The sequence below is a fragment of the Equus quagga genome, chromosome 12 (genome assembly GCF_021613505.1).
Source record: "Equus quagga isolate Etosha38 chromosome 12, UCLA_HA_Equagga_1.0, whole genome shotgun sequence".
Taxonomy (NCBI): domain Eukaryota; kingdom Metazoa; phylum Chordata; class Mammalia; order Perissodactyla; family Equidae; genus Equus; species Equus quagga.
Genome location: NC_060278.1, coordinates 80,994,171 through 81,015,002, shown reverse-complemented (window position 1 = coordinate 81,015,002; position 20,832 = coordinate 80,994,171). Strand labels below are relative to the sequence as shown.

Here is a 20,832-nt window from a genome sequence, read left to right as displayed (position 1 = left end):
CCAGGTGGATTGGGGGTATCCTTGTGGGTTCTTTTCACGCCATCATCGCTGGACAAGGGGCAGGCACAGGAGCCTCTGGAGCTACCTCCATTTCTGGGCTCTGCAAGGGACAGGGACTAGAGCCCTGGGGACACATCAGGGGTACGGGTTGCCGTGGCCCACCCCCAAGCTGTGAGTCTGCAGGGTTCTGCACCCTGCTTTGGCTGCTACAGCCTTTCTTTGCACTGCCCTAGGGGATTTCAGTGACCTAATGACCTCTACTTCAACCTCTGAACTTCTCTTCAACCCTTGCTCCAAACGCAACAACCTGCACCCTGAAACTAGGAGTGGTCCCTACCCAGGCTGTCTGCACCATGCCCCATCAGCCTTGCTCTTGACCAGCCCTCTGTGCTCCTCCCTCCCTCCCAGGCACCCAGGTCAGTAAACAGTTAATGCACAGGTATTAGTTTTAATGTGTTACCCTCCGAGCGTAGCTTTGGAAAGTTTCACAAAAAAAGCAATGTGTAGTCCCAGAGAACACTACTTAAATGATGAGATTTCAAGCACATTGACCAGCTGCGTGGGAGATACTTTTGGCTAAGGTGTGTAGGAAGCATTCAGGGATCTACCTGGCACTTTTCAAATTATGCCTCCCAGAAGCCCTGACTTGGCCGGCATTGAACAGCATTCCTATCTTGGCTGTCGTCAGCCTGAAGGCCTCTAAAATGCCACCTTCAAGCAGGATTGGGAATTGGCTAGTGTATTGAGGCCTGTGGCCAGGAGAGGGCTTGGGGTAGTTGATAAGATGTGTCAGATCTCCGGAGTCCTCGGTTTGGAGTGTGGCTTTCAGCTGCAGGAGGGTGCATATAGGACAGAGACCCAGGCAGGTTACCCTCACTGCCATGGCATGGATGACGTGGAGGCCAGAACCCAATGGGAGGGAGGGAGGACCTCTACCCCCAGTGGTGGGCCCAGCCACCTATAGTTGGAGACTTGGGAAAACACACTTCCCCTAGGGGTAGAGGCTGGAGAGGGGCCAGAGGGCCCAGTGCCATCCTGAGCACTTAGTGCAAACTCACCAGGAGCCAAGGTACCCGTGTATAAGTCCCTCTCCACCTTCTGTTTCCTGCTGACACATTTCCCTCAAAGCTCGAGAGCTGCCACTGCTTCTCTCTCCCTGGGAAACACCTGTAGACCCTGCTTGATGACCTACTGAAGCCAGACTCTCACCTTATTTCCCTTGCTGGATGTACTCAGATTTAACAGGATTTAGGGGAATTTCTAGTCAAAGATCAGAAAGATGCCCTTTACCCTTTCAGGCCTTGGATTATTCATAGCTTCTTTCAAGAAACATCTTTTATTATGGAAAACTTTCAGATACACACAAAAGTAGAGAAAACAGACTAATAATCCCCCATGTGCTCATCACACAGCTTCAATAATTGTGGACTCATAGCCAGTCTTGTTCATCCCTGCCCAATTCCCCTTTTTCTGTACAGGTTCCTTTTGTAAGTTAGAGTGAAGGGTTCAGAAAGCCAAGGGGCAGACTTGGGTCAGGAGGATTTTGTGGCAAAGCTGCTTTCTCCCAAGGCAGCGTTAGGTAACAATGAAGAATTCCCCTCTTGCTTTCTTGGCCTCTGTGGGTGACATCCCTATTGAACCAATTCCAAGTATGAGCAACACTGGGTCCCTCTCTTAGGAGGGGACCAGAGGGCTTCCTCCACTGACAAGCTCCTTGGAGGGTCTGGCTACTCTCCTGTGCCAGGTGATGATTGATGGGGGTGTGCAGTGGCAGTTTGCAGCATTACACCAGGGGCCTCCTCTATAATCTGACAGAGCCCTTCCAGCAACAGAATTTCCATTCTGAGCCAGATTCAAACTCCACAGCATGTCTCCTGCTCTTACAGGAGTCTCCTAGGAATAGAGTCATTCGGGCCTTGAGGTCCATTGCTTTCCACCAACGAACAATCAAGAAGCTGATAGGAACCCCGTCCCCCCACTTCCAGGGAAAGTGGTGTCCAGGATCCCTGGTCTAATCTGTGCTGGAAGTGATAACTCTCCATGGATGAGAATTACATGCTCCCCATGTGCTCACCTGTCTGTTCTTTTCCCTGTAGCCCAGAGCCATGAAGTTCACACCTGGTGCTGGACCTGCTCACCCAGCATTCTTCACTCCTGCTGCTGCCGTTGTTAACAACAGCGATAATAAAAAGGGCTACTCTCCTACCCCTTACCTCACTGTGTGCCAGGCCCTGGGCTAAGTGCTGTACATATATTAACTCCTTTAATCCTCACAACGACCCTACGAAAGGGGTACCATTATGACCCAATTAACAACTGGTCTGCAGGACTGGGAAGGAGGAAGGACCAGAGGTGACAATGCAAGGGAAATCTCTGACCCTGACTCCCAGAGATGGATGCTCTCTACGCCCACGACCCACAGCTGATTGGGTGTCTGGGACCCGGGACCCCATTTAAAGTGAGATTTCACACCAGCATATCTCTGCCCACTGTGCCAAGATCTGCCACCTGCTGTCATAGTGTGATACTGTGCAATAGATAATTAATATAGTCCCAGAGATGTTGTAACAATATGACTATAATCATCCTGTGTGTGCCCAGGCTTAATGGTTTGAGGCTGTGTGAGGTGGGGCAGGGGACACAAGCCTAAAATGCCAGACCTCCAGAGGCCAGTTTGGTTTGGCAGACATTGTTTATTAAAAGATTCTCCCGTGCCAAGTCTAAGGCCTAAAATGAGTAAGACAGCTGCATACCCTCCGGTGGCTGGGGATGGCCCACAAAGTGTGGTGGATACAAATAGACTTTCATATCATTCTTTCATGTATTTATACAACAAATATTTATTTTGAACCTACTATGTGCAGAGTACTGGGATAGGTCTTGGAGTCACAGAATAATAAAGCAAAGACCCCACCCCAAGAACCCCCTTCCATTGTCTCCAGTACAATTGTGAGTGGTCTAAAGAGGGGTTGCAGAAGCGTGAGTGGGGGTGGAGGGAAGGGACAACTGTTGTTTTGATCAGTTACATACTATTGATAATTATAACAACCAAATCCAAGAAAACAGTAACACTTAGAGCCTATAGGGAATAAGAAAAATATTAAGTATAAATTTACAAAGATACCCACCAGAAAGGCTAAAATGAAAGTGTCTGACAAGATCAAGTGTTGACGAAAATATAAAGCAACTGAAACTCTCAAACTCTGGGGGGAATGTAAGTTGGTAAAACCCTGTTGTAAAATTGGCGGTATCTACTAAAGCTGAGCGCATGCCAACCTAAGACCCAGCAGTTCCACCCCTGGATACATATACAACAGAAACAAGAGCTTATGTCTACCAAGACATGTGCAAGAATGTTCCTCACTGCGCTCTTCATAGTTGCCCCAAACTGGAATCCACCTAAATGTCTCTCCACGGTAGAATGGATATATAAGTTGTGGTGTAGTCACACAGTAGAATACTAGTATACAGCAATGAGTATGAATGAAAATATTGCTACACGTAACAATGGATAAATCTAACAGACACGATGTTGAGCAAAAGAAGACGGTACACAGAGAAGTGCTCACTGGATGGTTCTACTTGTAGGAAAATAGAGAAATAAGCAAAATTGATCTATGGTGTTGGGAGTCAGCATGGTTACTTTGGGAGGGATAGAGCCAGGAATGGGTGTTCTGGGGCGTGGCTCTACCTCCTGGTTTGGGTGTTGGTTTCATGAGTATTTCAGTTTGTATTCAGACTTCCTGCTGGAGATATGGAAATAAACCAAGATCATCCAAATGAGAACAAGCAGAGGCTGTTCATTCAGAGCTTGCAAGGGAGTTGGCCACCATCGCTTGCGTTTGGCAGGGAGGGACTCAAAGCAGGGAGGGAGTGGGAAAACTTTACGGTGAAAAAAGGAAGGGAGGCTCCAGGTGTGCTGTGATTGGAGGTTCTTTGCCTGGGATGCCGGAGGGGGCCTGACCAGAAGGGGGGCATCTTCCGTGATTGGTTGGAAGCATATTTGGCTTTCTCTGGTTGATCCTGAGTTGGAGAGAGGGAAGAGTGGTTGGGGATTGGGAAGAAGCTGGCACACCAAGTCCTGATCATGCTGGGCCCATTGCTGCAGAGGTGGTGGTTTGGCTTTCCAGGCTGGTTACTGCAGAGAGTTCTATTGTCATATATGGTCTGGCCACTGTCATTCGTATCTTCAGTCTCTAGGAGGGAAGCGTATGGGCCTCCACTGCTGGAATGGGCTGAGGGTGGGCACATACACAGTTCTTCCACATCTCATCTCTCCCTGGGGTCAGTGGTGCCCCCCATCCCCCCAACGTGAGGCCAATGGCTAGAAGTCTCTGCTCCCAGTATTGCTTAGCTATCACACCCACCAAGGTTCTTTTTTTCTTTAAGGCCTGGCTTAAAGCCCAGCTCCTGTTCCAAGTCTTCTTTGATTGGACCCCTCTCACTTATTAGCCTTCCTAAATTTCCATGGTTTACCTCAACCTCTGCTGTGTAAATTCCCATCTCCTTCCTTGCATTTGAAAAACCTACACTGAATATTTTCCTTCCACTTACTCAGTGCTGTTTCTATAAAAGCAACAGCAACAAAACAAAAAATAACATGCCCCCAAACTCAGAACTTTTTGTTCAAGTAAAACATACATACTAAAAAGGGTACTCAGAGACAGGAGTGGGTGGGGGGCAGCCAGAGGGTGGAAGTCGGGAGAGAAGATGGGAGGGGGTGGGAAAGGGGAAGAAAGTGAGGAAGCCCTGGGTTCTAGTTCTGGGTCCACACAGCCAACTCCTGGTGTCCCTCACCCTCCTGGACCCGTAAACCATGAGGCTGGACCAGGTGATGTCAAATACTGCCTCCTCCGTAGCTTAGTCCCCCAGCCCTTGAGTGTCCTTGGCATTGATGGCTTCACCAGCTTCCTCCCCCTCCTGTGTGCTCCTCCCCCAGCCCCAGGTGCCATTGCCATACTATCTGACTCACTGATTTCCTAGCAATCAGATGCTGTCTTCTATTTAATCAATTCGCTTGTATTTAACATAAGAAGAAAGAAAAATCTTTTCATCATCACATGCAGCTGGAAATCGGCTTCTTGCACGAGGCCTATCCAAAGGAATTGGGAAAGAGAGAAGCTGGTAATCGTTGAAAGAATTGCTCTTTTTCCTACTTGCTGTCACGATGTCCTTAGAATTATGAGTCCAAGGACACTTGTTTGCAGTCATTCTGCTATTATTACTTCTAGAACTTAAAATCCTTTACCATTTCCTTCGTTCAGCCCATAGTCATGAAGGTCCGAACCTAGTGAGGCTACTGCAGTGATGTAAACGGAGCTTTCAATCTGGGGGCTTGTTCCGACCTCTCCCCTTTTCCCTCCTGCTTCACTCTCAGGGCGGGTGGGGGAGAGGGGTAGGGGGTTCTACTCAGAGACAAGCTACGCAGCACTCAGAGCCTGGAGAAGGCTGTCACTTTCTGGGCTGGCTCTGTGGACTCCTTCCTTCCCACCCAGTCCAGGGGTGTCAATCTCCCCTCTGAATTTTCAACTTCCTTATAGTCTCGTCTCTTTAAAACATCTTTTAGGGGCCAGCCCAGGGGCTGAGTGCTTAAGTTCACGTACTCCGCTTCGCTGGCCCAGGGTTTTGGCTGGTTCAGATCCTGGGCGTGGACATATCACCGCTCATCAGGCCGTGCTGAGGCGGCGTCCCACATAGCAGAGCCAGAAGGACAAACAACTAGAATATACAACTATGTACTGGGCGGCTTTGGGGAGAAGAAAAAAAAAGATTGGCAACAGATGTTAGCTCAGGTGCCAATCTTTAAAAAAAAATCTTTTAATTATACAAGTAATACATGAATATGTGCTTGCTGTAAGACGTTAAAATACCAAACTATACAGTTATATAGGCCAGAGTTTCTCAAACTTCGGGATAGGTACAAATCCTCAGGAGATCTTGTTAAAGGCAGGTGCTGACTCACTGTCACTGCATTTCTAAGGAGCCCTTTTTGAGTAAAGACAAAGAGCAACAATTGAAAATGCCCTTCCCTCCCCTGCAATCCTGTTTTCTTTTTAGGGGGTTTGATAAACATCATTCCTTGCCTTTCTCTATGCACTTCTGTGCCATTTGGTAGCCCTGACTTAATCCCATCCTTGACTTTGGGGCTGGGGACACTCTGAGGTCCTGTTCATAGCAGTGAGTGCAGGGCCTTCTGGCCTCCAGCCTCCTCTACAGCTCCCTGTAGCGCCACACAGACGATTGTTACCAAGCTTAGTAAGTCTTTGCTGAATTGAATTTAGTTATGCAACAATCCAAACAATTTGGTCATTGTTTCAGTTGGTTGAGGACTCTCTGGTTCTGGATTTTTTCCCACCATGTGCAGGATTAGCCACCCTAATCACTGATGAAATGGAGAACGGGGCAAAGCCAGAGCCCCACACAATGCTACTCAAGACCATTGGCCAACTGACCTTGTCATTAGTCAATTAATCAGCACTCTACTCTCCCTACAGTCATCTAATAGGTAAGAGTATACACAAAACAACCCCCGTGGAGGTGTATCTGTTAACTAATGCTGCACAAGAAATGATGTCAAAACTTAATAGCTTAAAACAACACATTTAGTATCTCAGTTCCTGTGGGTTAAGATTTCAGGTGCAGGTTCGCTGGGTCCTCCAACTCAGGGTCTCTCTCAAGGCTGCAATCAAGGTGCCAGCAGGGCTGATGCCATCTCGAGGCTAAATCTGGGGAGGATTCACTTCCAAGCTCACTCATGTGGTTGTTGCGGGATTCAGTTCCTCACTGAACTGTTGCTTTGAGGACCTCACTTCCTTGATGGCTGTTGGCCAGATGTTGCCCTTAGTTCTTCCACATGGACTTCTCCATAGGGTAGCACACAACATGGCAGCTTGCTTCATTAGAGTAAGCAAGAGAAAAGAACTAGAGGGAGTGTGAGAGCAAAACAGAAGTCACAGTCTTTTGTAACTTATGTTGGAAGTGACATCCCACCATTTTTGTAAATTGCACTCAAAGGGCAATTTACCAGGAAGTGGGGATCATTGGGAGCATCATCTTAGAAGTTTTATACCACGAGAATTGACTTTGGCTCTGTCCTGCAAAATGACATACATATTTATCTTTGACCTAGCAATCTCATTTCTAGAAATCTAAGCCAAAGATACTTTGCAAAAATAAACAAAGATGTATGTACAAGGCTGTTCATTATGGCACACTTTGTAAATAGCAAAAGACTGGAAATGAGCCAGGTGTCCATCAACGGGACACCGTCTGAACAAACCATGGTATCTCCACCTTGGAGTGCTAGGCAGCTGTAAAAAGGAATGAGGAATTTTCTTATACTGCTATGGAGTGAACTCCATGATGTTTTGCTAAATGAAAAAACAGCAAAATGGGGAATTGTATACAGCTTGTTTTAATAAAGACCAAATAAAGGTTTTGTTTAAGAGTTGAGGGTTGGTGGAGGAGGGGACTCTTGGAAGCTTGGGCCTGGTCTCCTCTGGACTTCGCCCCATGCAGCTTTCCCCTTGGCTGATTTTGCTTTGTGTCCTTCCCCTGTAATAAGTCTTAGCCATGAGTAACACTAAACCAAAAAAATTACTACTAAAACAACAAAAAAAGAGGAGTCAGCCCTGTGGCTGAGTGGTTAAGTTGGCACTCTCTGCTTCAGTGGCTGGGGGTTTGCCAGTTCAGATCCTGGCTGCAGACCTAAGCACTGCTCATCAAGCCATGCTGTGGAGGCATCCCACATAGAAGAGCTGGAGTGACTCGCAACTAGGTTATAGCTATGTGCTGGGGCTTTGGGGAGAAAAAAGCAAAAAAAGAAGAGGAAGATTGGCAACAGATGTTAGCTCAGGGGCAACCTTCCTCAAAAATAAAAAATCATAGGCTTTAAAAAAAAGTTGAGTGGCTGGCCTGGTGGTGCAGTGGTTAAGTGTGCATGTTCCGCTTTGGCGGCCCGGGGTTCACCAGTTTGGATCCTGGGTGTGGACATGGCACTGCTTGCCAAGCCATGCTGTGGTAGGTGTTCCACATATAAAGTAGAGGAAGATGGGCATGGATGTGAGCTCAGGGCCAGTCTTCCTCAGCAAAAAGAGGACGATTGGTGGCAGCAGTTAACTCAGGGTTAATCTTCCTCAAAAAAAAAAAAAAGTTGAGATGGGAATTTCTTGTCTATTTTTACAGAAAGGTAAACCAGAAACCAAGTTAAAAAATGGTTATCATGGCGGGGGAGAGGAGGGAACAGAGGGAAGGGTTCAAGGTTAGAACTTAGACTTCTCTGACTATACCTCGTTTTGGAACTATGTTACTATTTTACATAATTATATAAAAAAATTAAATTTAAAAAATTTAAATCTCTAAAAACTGAATCAAAATGGAAACAAAATGGACTTGTGTATCAAGCTGATGGCTGAACTACACAGAGAGTAATTATTCCAAATGACTTTAAAGCACAACAATTTTATTTTTCACCCTAGTGCAATGCGCCCTAAGGACAAAAAGAACTGCAAAGAAATCTGAAACAGCATTTAGTGATCACATTGTTGGTAATAATATTGATATTTTTGTTCAGAAACTATTATCTATGGATTTAATGACGATGAATAAGTGAAAAGCAGTAAGATATTGAGGTACGAGGAAGCCATTTAGTTTAAAACTAATTCAGCCTGACCTTGTTTTTCCAGAAAGGCCTGACTGTGCCTGTCGAGCCTGCATTGTACATCTGCTTTAAACATTTACGATGTCCCAAAGCTAAGAATGATGCCTGCAAAGATAGGGATGTATACCTCCCTCTACATCAGCATTTCTTTAAAGATAAGCATTTCTTCCCAGAAACTAAGGATTAAGTACTGACCTACTCTGCTCATCTTGCGAACACTGACCTGCTGTGCTAGCAAAACATCTTGTGACTAGTAAAAGAGAGATTCCTGTCATATTTGATGGATGTTCCTTGTTCCAAGATGATATGTAACCACACTGTACATCCCACTTCTTTGAAGAGCCTCCTTCCTTGGTGGAGGCATTCCCCTGAGCTGTAGTCCTCAAGACTGGCTTATATAATACACTCACCTCAATTTTGATTTATAGATTTATGATTTATGATTTGATTTATGGATTATTTGCATCGACAATGATAAAGCAAATAAGTTCTGAATGTTAAGAACTTAGATTTTCAGGGTAAGATAAAATAAATATAAACCCAAAGAAATTAAGTAAAAACTCTGTAACCTTAAAAATGAATGGAAAATATTAGTATAAATTCATATTTTTCTCCTTAAACATGCATTTTCTAACTCTATTCACCAAAAGGGCCTAGAAACAACGAACAACCCAGTAGCAATGAGCACTCCCAGTGTCCAAATTGTAGCCTTTAAATACCATTTCCCGCTGAAAGGAACAATTACTCCTCAGAGAAATGGCCGATTCAAGATCGGGGCAGGAAATTTGCAGAGTTGAGGCTGGACCCTCTTGTCATACTAGAGAACAAGGAAGCTATTTAAGACTACTGGAGTCATGTTTAAATGACTAAGGAGTCAATCTGAAGGGCTTCCATTGGCTGAATGTGGGACAATTTGAACATCAAAAAGAAGAGTGACTCCAATGGATTGAAATTCATCCAATGCGTTTTAAAAATGCATGAGTTCATAATAATACTAAAAAGAAAATAAATTCATTAGTTGCCTCTAGAGGTTGCTAGGAAACCAGTTCTTCTGAAAATTGGTCGATAAAGAGAGACAATCAATCTTACCTTTTCTATACCAGCTGTGCTTCAGGATACCAAAGAGTTGATGAGGGAAGGTTCTTCTTTATAAGAGAATTCCAGTTAAGTGCAGAAGAGACAGTAGAATTAGAATGTCACAATTTTGTAGCCCCTAATAATTTATATTTCACCAGTAGGCAACATCACCAACAGTTGCTAAAACCGGTCGGTGAAAAGCTGATGGAGAACTTTGTAACGTATGGACCCTCAACCAACTGACCCATCTTAACATCTCAAAAAGAGATAATAATGCAAATAAGTAGTTAATGTTATGAACTAGGATTTTCTTGTTCTCCTGATGAGACAACTAGGAAGTAAATAGCACCACCTATGAAGAATGCTTTTAAAGAAAGCAAACTTGAATCCAATCAGGGCTTTGGCTCTGTCTAATTACAAGAACTATAGGGGGAGAGAAGAACGGGTTAAACTCAAGGATGCAGTCGTCAACATCTTGAATGTGGAAAATTCTTCAGGACAAATAACCAGGTTTCTTCAATAAATAAATTACAAGGAAAAATAGATGGAGGGGAAGCCTATAGGTTAAAAAAGATTTGAGAGACAAAGCAATCAAAGGCAATATGTTCACATTGTTTGGAAACTAATCTGAGCCAAACTATTGTGAAAAAAACAAGGTTGAGGGCCGGCCCTGTGGCTGAGTTGTTGAATTTGTGCACTCTGCTTCGGCAGCCCAGGATTTCACCGGTTCGGATCCTGGGTGCAGACACAGCACCACTCATCAAGCCATGCTGAGGCAGTGTCCCACATAGAAGAACTAGAAGGACCTACAACTAGAATATACAACTATGTACTGGGGGGCTTTGGGGAGAAGAAAAAAAAGATTGGCAACAGATGTTAGCTCAGGTACCAATCTTTAAAAAAATACAAAACAAGGCTGGCAATCAGGCAAATTTAAACACTGACAAGTAGTTAATGATATTAGGAAGTTTTTACTAATTTTTAAACTGTTATAATAGTTCTGTGAGAGTCTTAAAGAAAAAGAGTCCTCATCTTTTAGAGGTACATACAAAGTATTTATAATGAAGTGGTATGTCTGGGATTTACTTCAAAGTAATCCACTGAGGCATGGATCAAACAAGACGAAATGAGAAAGACTATGAATTGAATATTGTTGAAGTTGGGTGATGGGGCTGGCCTGGTGGTGCAGCGGTTAAGTGCACACATTCTGCTTCACTGGCCTGGGGTTCACTGGTTCAGATCCCGGGTGAGGACATGGCACCGCTTGGCAAGCCATGCTGTGGTAGGCGTCCCACATATAAAGTAGAGGCAGATGGGCATGGATGTTAGCTCAGGGCCAGTCTTCCTCAGCAAAAAGAGGAGGATTGGCAGCAGATGTTAGCTCATGGCTAATCTTCCTCAAAAAAAAAAAAAAGTTAGGTGAGCAGAAGGTGAGGGTTCGGGATACTTGACTTTTGTACGTTTTTGAAGTTTTCCATTATAAAAGGTTAGAAAGCCCACATTTTTCTTCTCTCTCCTGATAGCATGAGACTTCCCTAAGTGCCTTGCTGAAACCACAGAGCCATGGCACCCACATCATTTCTCTGAGTTACCAGCTAGTAACTGCATCAGTGAAGGAACAACAATAGCTGACATTTGTTAAACATTTACTGTGTGCCAGAAACAATGCTAATGGCTCTACATAATTATTTAATTTTCCCCCAAAGGCCATTTTTTCAGTTTTTAATCTTTTTTTTGTGTGTGTGTGTGTGTGAGGAAGATTGGCCCTGAGCTAATATCTGTTGCCAATCTTCCCTTTTTTTTTTTCTCCCCAAAGCCCCGGTACATAGTTGTATATCCTAGTTGCAAGTCATTCCAGTTCTTCTATGTGGGATGCCACCACAGGATGGCTTGATGAGCAGTGTGTAGGCACATGCCCAGGATCCGACCTGGCAAACCCCAGGCTGCTGAAGCAGAGTGTGTGGACTTAAACACTCAGTCACAGGGCCGGCCTAGTCTTTATCTTTCTAGTAAAACATACAATATATATGTTTATATTTTTCCCTTTTTTCAGTTAAAATATTGTGGGAATCACTCCATAGTATGTAAAGATATCACGAGTTCATTTTGATGACTGCGTAGTGTTCCATTATGTTGACCTGTCATAGCTTATTCAACTGAGGTTTAGCTAGGTTAAGTAGCTTGCCCCAAATCACTCAGCTGCCGCAGCCAGGATTAGAACCAAGGTTCGCCTGAGTCCACAACCTGTATTCTAAACTAGTGCTTCCCCAACTTTAATGCATATATGAATCACCTGGGGCTCTTGCTAAAAATGCAGACAAGGTGGGTCTGGGGTGGAGCCTGAGTCTCCCTTTCTTACAAACCACTAATTATGCCAAAGCAAGGCCGGCCTGGAACACTGCATCTCGAGCTTGACTGCACATTGGAATCACCTGGGGAGTGTTAAACACTTCTGACGCCTGGGTCCCAGGCCCAGAGATGCCAACTTCACTTGTCTGGGATGTAGCCTGGCTATCTTTTTTTTCCTGAAATCTCCCCAGGTGGTTCCCGGGTGCAGCCTAAGTTGAGAACTACTGTCCCAGAAGGCCGCCTGTTCTGAGGAATTCTTCCATCATCGCTAAGCTGCTCTTTATTAAGCTGGCTCGCCGGCAGGAGTTGATTGGTATCAGGTGACTTCTAAGTTAGAGCAGCCTGGTGCCGTGTTACAGCCCTGCTTCAATTACCTTACCTGGAGTAAGTACTATTTTTACATCTGATGACCCACTGTGTGCCATCGCCTATCTACTGGGCTGGATGCACGTATACAAAGACAATAAAGCCAGAACTTCTCTCAAGGTGTTTACAACCTGCTGTTTTTCTCCTTGAGGTAAGCCCTAGAAACAGTAAGAAGAGAGTATTGAGGTTTATAGGCCCAAAGCACCACACCCCTTTCTATTTTTCTGAGAGAGAGAGACAGGAGTCAGATAGTGATCAAAATACCATCTTTTTAAACTTCTGAAGCTGGTTGGAGAATGTGGTTTTAGGTCTACGGCTGAGTGCTCAAGCCTTGAATTTGACAGTCTTCTCCACCTGTTCACAGTTGTTCTGGATACTTCAGGCCTCGCCCTGACCCCCACAAGGGTGGGCCTCTTACCAGATGGCAGCTAGCAGACCAGAAAGTACACACCCCACAAGCCCCTGACACCCGCAGGGGAGGGAGCTAGGGCCCAGCCAAGCATGCCAGTGCCTTCTTTCAAATCTACCAATCGGACAGTACAGTCCTTCTCCTCCGAGGAGGGAAGTAGCCACACCTGTACCACACAGGCAGCTGTCTTCTCTGGCCGTGCTTCAGGCCAGCCCCAGTGTCATGTGATAGTTGGGCATGTGACAGGAGCTCACCGGCTCCGCGGGTCTGTCAGGTTAATGTGTTAGCTTCCCAGAACCCAGCCGCTCCAACTTTTGCAGTCTCCAGGAGGGTTAGGTCACTATGAACAGCTCATCCTTCAGTACAGATAGGTGGTTTTTTGAAAATTTTTTTATTTTTCAGATAGGTGTTTTAGAAGACATTTTTACAAATTATTAGATTCCTTGGGGTTTATAGTTAAGGCTTCTTTCACTCATTTGGAGAACTTTGATTTCAAATTCAAGATATTTCAGGTAGAGGCCAATTTGGTTTTTCTTCTATTGAGACACTCAATCAGAAATATTAAGAGCACTGTGCTAGGCCCTCTGGGCATAGTGGCAAAGCAATGATGCAGGGTCCCTGTCTCATAGAATTGTAGTTGGTGGAGAGATGGGTGTGAAATGAGAAAATAAAGCATATAGTGAAAAAGCGTTTTAAGTTCCTTGAAGGGAACTATGATGAAGAACAAATGAGGGAAAGTTTCTTATAAACATTTACCATATGACCCATTCCCAGGGATGACATCACGTGTCCACAGAAAGACTCGTACACAAATTTCATAGCAGTTTTATTCACAATAGCCAACTGGAAACAACCCCAATGTCCACAAGCTGATGAATGGATAAACAAAGTAAGGTATTTTCATACAATGGAGTACTACTCAGCAATGAAAATGCACAGACTACTGATACACCAACAACATGGATGAATTTCAGAGACATGATGCAGAGAAAAAGAAGCCAGACTCAAAAGAGTATATACTGAATGATTCCATGTATGTAAAACCCTACAGAAGGCAAATATAACCTATAGAAATAGAAGCCAGATGAGTGGCTGCCTGGGACCAGGGGTGGGGGATGCTGCAGAGGGGCCCAAGGGAAACTTTGGGGTGATAGAAAAGTTGTTGATTGTGGTGATGGTGGTTACACTCACCGGAACTCATCAAACTATTCACTTAAATGATGCAGTTTGTTATGTAAAGTAAATTATACCGCAGTAAAGTTGGTTAAAAGCAAGTGGAGTAGAGAGAAAGGAAATGAAAAAAACAAAGGGGGAATGCACAGGAGGGAAAGCCACACGTATTCGGAGAGGGCAGTGTTGAGAGATTCTCTGAGAGAGAGTATTTAAGCTGAGACCTGTGCAAGAAAAGGGCCAGAGGAGTGACGGGTGTAGATGGGTGGGCCGGGGTTGTGGAAGGAGTGCTCCAGGCAAGAGGAATAGCAGATACAAAGGCTTCCGGGTAGGGAAGAGTAAAGGAAAACTGCTTTTGCTGTGATAATTAATTGGATGAAGAAGATTGGCTGGGAGATGTTTGGCCTACTTAAAGTAGCAAAACATCTTTGAAGAATTTGAATAGCACCCCTCTAATCTGCAAAGATAGTGACTAATAACTAAGAAGCCTCATTTATTCATTGGTACAGGTCTCATAATGACCTCTTTATAAGCCATTCATTTAAGTCAATGTATGAGGGGACTTGAGAGTAATACAAATAGTATTTCATTAAAATGACAAATTTCACTCTCATTAATGTAGACTGGCGTTTGCTTTCAGTGAATATGATCAGTGACAGGGATCCTGAAAGGAGAGCACAATAAAGCTCTGCAGAAGCCTCCATCTGCCAAAATAAGGTAGACAATTTTTCCTTTGTGCATGCTAGCCTCTTTAGTTGCCTGAAATTTGAGGATCCTTAAGAAATGGGCTCTGAGCCCTTATGGCAGGAAAGTCATAATTCAGGATATTGGGTCATGGGGGAGGATATGATAAACAGCCTTGATAATGAGGGCTTGGTCTCCATCTTTATTGTCTTAAGACATTGGTTTCAATTAACAGAAGACAATGTAAACTAGATTAGGAAAAAAAGAAGGAAGGAGGAGACTCAGGAAATGTACTTTAATGTCACAGGAAGGAATCCAAAGACAGGAATGTTTAACCCAGGGAAGAATGCAAACAGCAGGACTGGGAGAGCTGGAAAAGCACTGTTTTTCTGTTTGGCTCTGTGTATTTGTTCCTTCTTGGGTCGCTCTGCAGACCTGCTTTCTCTGCTCCTCTGCCTGCATGGGAGATGCAGCATCACGCTTCGAGAAGGGAGTCCTATTCCAAGGTGGTGTGGTTAGGAAGTACAAACATGGCTGTTGGGGCCTAATCTAGAGGGTATCGGGGGTTTCTTGAAGAAGATGGAATGGTTGTGTGCTGGGCAGATACCAAACATTGTCTACTACAAAGATGTTAATATTTTAAAGAATCCCAAAGTTGCTATCACCACTGTAATCATTTATCTGTTAACCCATTGTGTGTGTGCGTTACTCTGTGAAAGGCACTGTGGGGGATACGAAGATGCAAACTCATCCTAATAGCTCTCATAATCTAGTTGGAATTATAAAATATGTACACCAAGAATTTTAAGACAAGGAAGTCTGTGATCAGTGCCATTAAGAGTGAGATATTATAAAAGATCAGAAGGTTCATAGCTAACTGTGGTAATTAAGGAAGACCTTGAGGAGGAGGTATCATTTCGGCTAAGCCATGAAAGTTGGGTTGGATCAGCAGATGTGGAGGGAAGGAATTTCATGTAGGATGAGCCAAGGCTTAGAGCTGGATAAGAGTAAAGTCTATCTGGAGAACTGTGAGATTTATTTTGCTAGAACATGTTATGCAAGCATACGAGACGTAATGAGGAAAAGTGGAAAGATGCCAAATGGTGGGGCTCCTTCAACGTTATGTTGTTTGGATTTTATTCTGTAGGTAAAGAAACCACCAAAACCTTTCAAACAGAGATTATAAACAGAACAATGGTTCTGGGACCAGTGGGCCTGGAGAGAAGAGAAACTAGAAGCAGAACAAACATTTAGGAGGCAATTGAAATAAATTACTGATTACAGCTTCTTTGTTTTGATAGCCACTAGACACTCATGGCTATTGACCACTTTTAATGTGACTAGTGTCACATGTTAAAATGATAATATTTGGGATATACTGGATTAAATAAAATATTAAAATTAATTTAACCTGTTTCTTTTCACTTTTTATAATGTGGCTACTAGTAATTCTAAATTACACACATTGTTTGCCTTATATTTCTATTGAACACTGCTGGATTCAAGGAAAGAGTCAAATGAGAGGGAAGAATCAAGCTGCTCAGGGTAACAGAAATGGCAGTACCAATAGGAGAAAGAGGGAAAGTGGAGCTGTTTAAGAGAAAAGAGGACAAGCATGTTTTCAGAAAACAGATGCTCTAACAAACAGGTTTATTTGGGAGTGAAAATAATCCTAGCTATCAAGCTTTCAAAATGGAGAGAACTGGATTTTCATTGCCTTTACTATAAGAGAGATGCAAGTGATTTTTATATCCAAAGACGAGTTTATTTTTCTAAAGATTGGCACCTGAGCTAACAACTCTTGCCAATCTTTTTTTTTTTTTTTCTGCTTCTTTTCCCCTCAAATCCCCCCAGTACATAGTTGTACATTTTTTAGTTGTGGGTCCTTCTAGTTGTGGCATGTGGGATGCCACCTCAGTGTGGCCTGACAAGCGATGCCATGTCCGCGCCCAGGATCTGAACTGGTGAAACCCTGGGCCACTGAAGCGGAGCACGCAAACTTAACCACTTGGCCATGGGGCCAGCCCCCATAGAGATGAGTTTTTTTTTTAAAGATTGGCACCTGAACTAACAACTGTTGCCAATCTTCTTTTTTTTTTGCTTTTTCTCCCCAAGTTCCCCCAGTATGTACTTGTATATTTTAGCTGTGGGTCCTTCCAGCTGTGGCATGTGGGATGCTGCCTCAACGTGGCCTAATGAGCGGTGCCATGTCTGCGCCCGGGATGGGAACCAGTGAAACTCCAGGCTGCCGAAGTGGAGCGCATGAACTTAACCACTCTGCCATGGGGCCAGCCTCAGATATGAGTTTCTTAACGTGTGTCTGAGGAAGAAATTCTGTGAAAAAAGTGTTCCATGGTCAATTACGTTTGGAAGAAAGCTACATACCCCAGCCTCTGCTTGGAGATTCATCATGCCCTTCAGCATATTAAAAGCTTTAAGTTGCACTTAACTATACCTCATATTTCCCAAACTTATCTGAGCACAGATTGCTTTTCTAACAACTATTAAAGTGCTAAACTATTACTAGAAATTAGGGCTATTTAGTCAAAGATAAGATAGGACTTCAGTTTGGAAACCAAGAGAAATTTTCAACCCTTCAATACTTAGGAAGGGATAGATCTTCAAATCTAGGAAACTCTTTGTTCTAAACTCATTATATTTTGTCTTGAAGTTTCCTTCTCTATTCTCCTGAACCAAGTTGAGCCTTATTTTTAAAAGCAGGCAATACTTTTATATTAATTGTGAGTTCTAGCAGGGCCACCAGAACACCACATGCTAGTTATGCTGTGTGTCCATGCCCATGTAACACACAGCTCTATCCCTCTTCAGTAGTGGACTCTGGGCCCAGGGCCAGGCCTTAGAAGAATGTCTAGGGGCTTAAGAATTTCATGTTCTTCACATCTCTGTCCTTTGGGAGAGACAGTAGACAGGGTCTTCCCAAATTTCCCAGCCATTATACTCTGCAAAAAAGGCCTTGTGCTTAAAAGGGGCCTGATCTATACCTTTCATTTTCCTGGCACCAATGGAGCCTAATGAAAGGAGAAAGAACTTGGCCTGTAAACCTCTGTGGCCTAGCACACTTGTGATCATATTTTAATTTTTACCCCCCAGTGATGCTCTACTTTAGCTGCAAGAAAACTCAATCGAAACTCAGAGAGGGTCTGTCCCTTGTTCTTAGAAAGTACTAAGAAATGAGGACGTGAAATCATTGGGGGCCAGAGGGCAGACTGTGGGCTCCAAGCTGGCCTCCAGTGGTTCTCTTCCTCTGGTATTCTTGTCCTTGTGTAGTACCAACCAAGTTAAATAGTGCTGATCTGTATAGTAACAGGATATTGCAGAAATGATGGAGTATGACTTTTCAGGCTAGATCTTAAAAGATATTGTGACTTCTGCCTTTTCTCTTGGATCACTAGCTCTGGGAGAAGCCAGGTGCCATGTTGTGAGGACACTGGAGCACCCCTAAGGAGGCCTGTGTTGTGGGAACTGAGGCCTCCTGCCATCAGCCAGCACCCACTTGCCAGCCATGTGAATAAACTATCTTGGAAGTGGATCCTCCAGCCCATTATGTCCTCAAATGACAGCAAATTCATGAACGACTGTGAGCCAGAACCACCCAGCTAAGTCACTACCAAATTCTTGACCCACAGAAACTGAGATAGTACATAATATTTATTATTGTTTTAAGCTACTAGGTTTTGGGGGCATTTTTTACCTAACAATAGGCAACTAATATGGTAGATGTGTTTTGTACAATGCTTTGTTACTGAAATGGCTCTAGATTTGCAAGTCACTACTTCAGAATTTGGTTAGTTCCTCTGAAGTACTATCCTTACCATGAGCCCTGTGCTTATCATCTGGTGCATACACCAGAAAACTGGCTTCTCCCCAAGGGTAAATAAGTGAGAGAAGCGATAAAGAACTTAGTAACGCTTTCTCTATAAACTATTATAATAACGACGGAGAAAGGAAACCTTCTAATTGCTACTTTCATTTTGCTTTTTGAAAAAAAACCTAAGCTTAATCATGGTTTTACTTTGCTCTAAGGCAAATCTTCAATTTCTCCTTTTTTAAAAAGCAAGTTTTAAGTGAATATACATAGAAATGTGCACAAATCAAGTGAACATGCTGATGAACTATGACAAAATGAACACACCCATGTAACCATCACCCAGATCAAAGACAATGAACATTATCAGCCTTCTAGAAGCCCATCTGGTGCCGTCTCATCACTACTCTCTCCCTCTTCCTCAAAACCAGCATCCTATCTTCTAGCATCATTTATTAATGTTAAACTTCATATAAGTGGAATCATACAGCATGTATTCTTTTGTGTCTGGTTTCTCTTGCTCAATTTATTTGCACTTTTGATTTAGGATTATAAACATCGTGTCTAATTGCCTCACTTGTTATTTTGGATAAACTTGAATGATAGCCACAGACCATCAGCAAGTTCACACTAGAAAGTGAACACACATAAATGTATTTAAGAGGAGAAAAAGCCTTCCAATAATTTACTGGAATTTCACTGAATCTGTGCCTTTTGGTTATCATAAAGCAGAAAGGAGTTCAACCTCTCAAGAATCCAGGCTCTGTCATTTTTCAAGCTGTGTGCTTCTGGATAAGTTGCCTCACCATCCAAATGCTGTTAGGAGGATTAAACGATGTGTAAACACACTCTGTACATTGTAAAAAAAAATGCTACATGTATTTCAGGTTTTTTTTTTTTTGAGGCAGATTAGCCCTGAGCTAACATCTGCTGCCAATCCTCCTCTTTTTGCTGAGGAAGACTGGCCCTGAGCTAACATCCGTGCCCATCTTCCTCCACTTTGTATGTGGGACGCCTGCCACAGCATGGCTTGTCAAGAGGCACCATGTCCTCACCTGGGATGCAAACCGGTGAACCCTGAGCCGCCAAAGCGGAAGATGTGAACCTAACTGCAGCGCCACTGGGCTGGCCCCTCAGGTGTTGTTTTGATGTTGGGGTTCACCTTGGCAACCTCAGGTTTGGATGATTCTTGATTCTTCAGGACCTTCTATCAGAGCTCAGAGACTTGGATAGAAAGTCTCTCAGGCCAAGGAAGATCATTTATTTTGGGGGTGGGGGGGGCAGAAAGGCAGGCAGTGCTGGGCACTGAGATACTGGACTAGCTATGTGTTCTTGGTTCTTGCAGGATCCATCTGGGGTGGCTCCCTGCAGAAGCTGGAATTTCCATAGTTGGGAAGTAGGGTTTCCAGAGTTATTCCTAGTGAGGTGAGCTAGTTTGGAGTGAGCATGGTAATTCTCTTCAACGAGCAAGAGAGCAGCTCATCATTCTTGTTCGCCTGCTACTAGCAATCATTACGGAAAAGGTGAAGAAAATAAGGGCTATCACCCAAGGGACATTACACTCTCCCAGGGGAGGCACTTATGAAATAATTAGCAAGATAAACTCACAATCCCATTACACCTGACGGAGTGAGGGGGTGCTTTGGGGGTACAGAGCAGGGCGAGATCATTCCAGGCTTCGGTATCCTCCGGGAGAAGGATGCTTGGAAGGGCCTTTGGCAAGTGTGAGAAACGTCTCAGGGCTAGGGGTGACCATCTTCTCACCCTAAAAAAGAAGGGAATTAAGATGGTTACAAAAAAACCCCAAAATCCCCAACAACCCAGGCTCCAAGGCGGCCACCGAATCCTTCTATGTCCCCCAGTGCACCACAGAGAAAGGGGGGTCCAGACTCTCCTTCAAAAGCCAGCCCTACTTCCCGACTCCCACACCCCCTCCTTCTCCACAGGAGGGTGGCGAAGGATTTATAACCCACCTCTTTCTTCCAGTTGCCATGGAGACCAACCCCAGGCCTTTTATTCCTTCTGGTACCGGGAACATTTCTCCAACGCAGGCGGAATGGAGGGGGCTTAGACCAAACACGGCAGTGGCAGTGCCGGGGGAGGGGGCGGTGGTCAAAAATAGCGCGGGGGGCTGGCGGCCTCGACGGCAGCGGAGGAACCGGGCCGAGGGACAAAGGCTAAGGTCAGCCGCAGTTCAAGACCATCTGTCTGCCAACGACTGGCGGCCGGACGCTGCGAGGGCACTGCTGGCCTGGAGGAGGGCGCGAGCCGGGAGAGGATGGGACGCAGCAG

General features: G+C 44.4%; 1 long non-coding RNA gene across 1 annotated transcript; it reads right to left on the bottom strand.

Moving 5' to 3' along the window:
• Positions 1–19,787: 19,787 nt before the first annotated feature.
• On the bottom strand, positions 19,788–20,654 carry LOC124248698 (uncharacterized). The gene is made up of 2 exons (XR_006891122.1): positions 20,514–20,654; positions 19,788–20,305 (listed from the first exon to the last, which is right to left on the bottom strand). It is a non-coding gene; the product is annotated as an uncharacterized LOC124248698 (long non-coding RNA).
• Between the last annotated feature and the right edge of the window lie 178 nt (positions 20,655–20,832).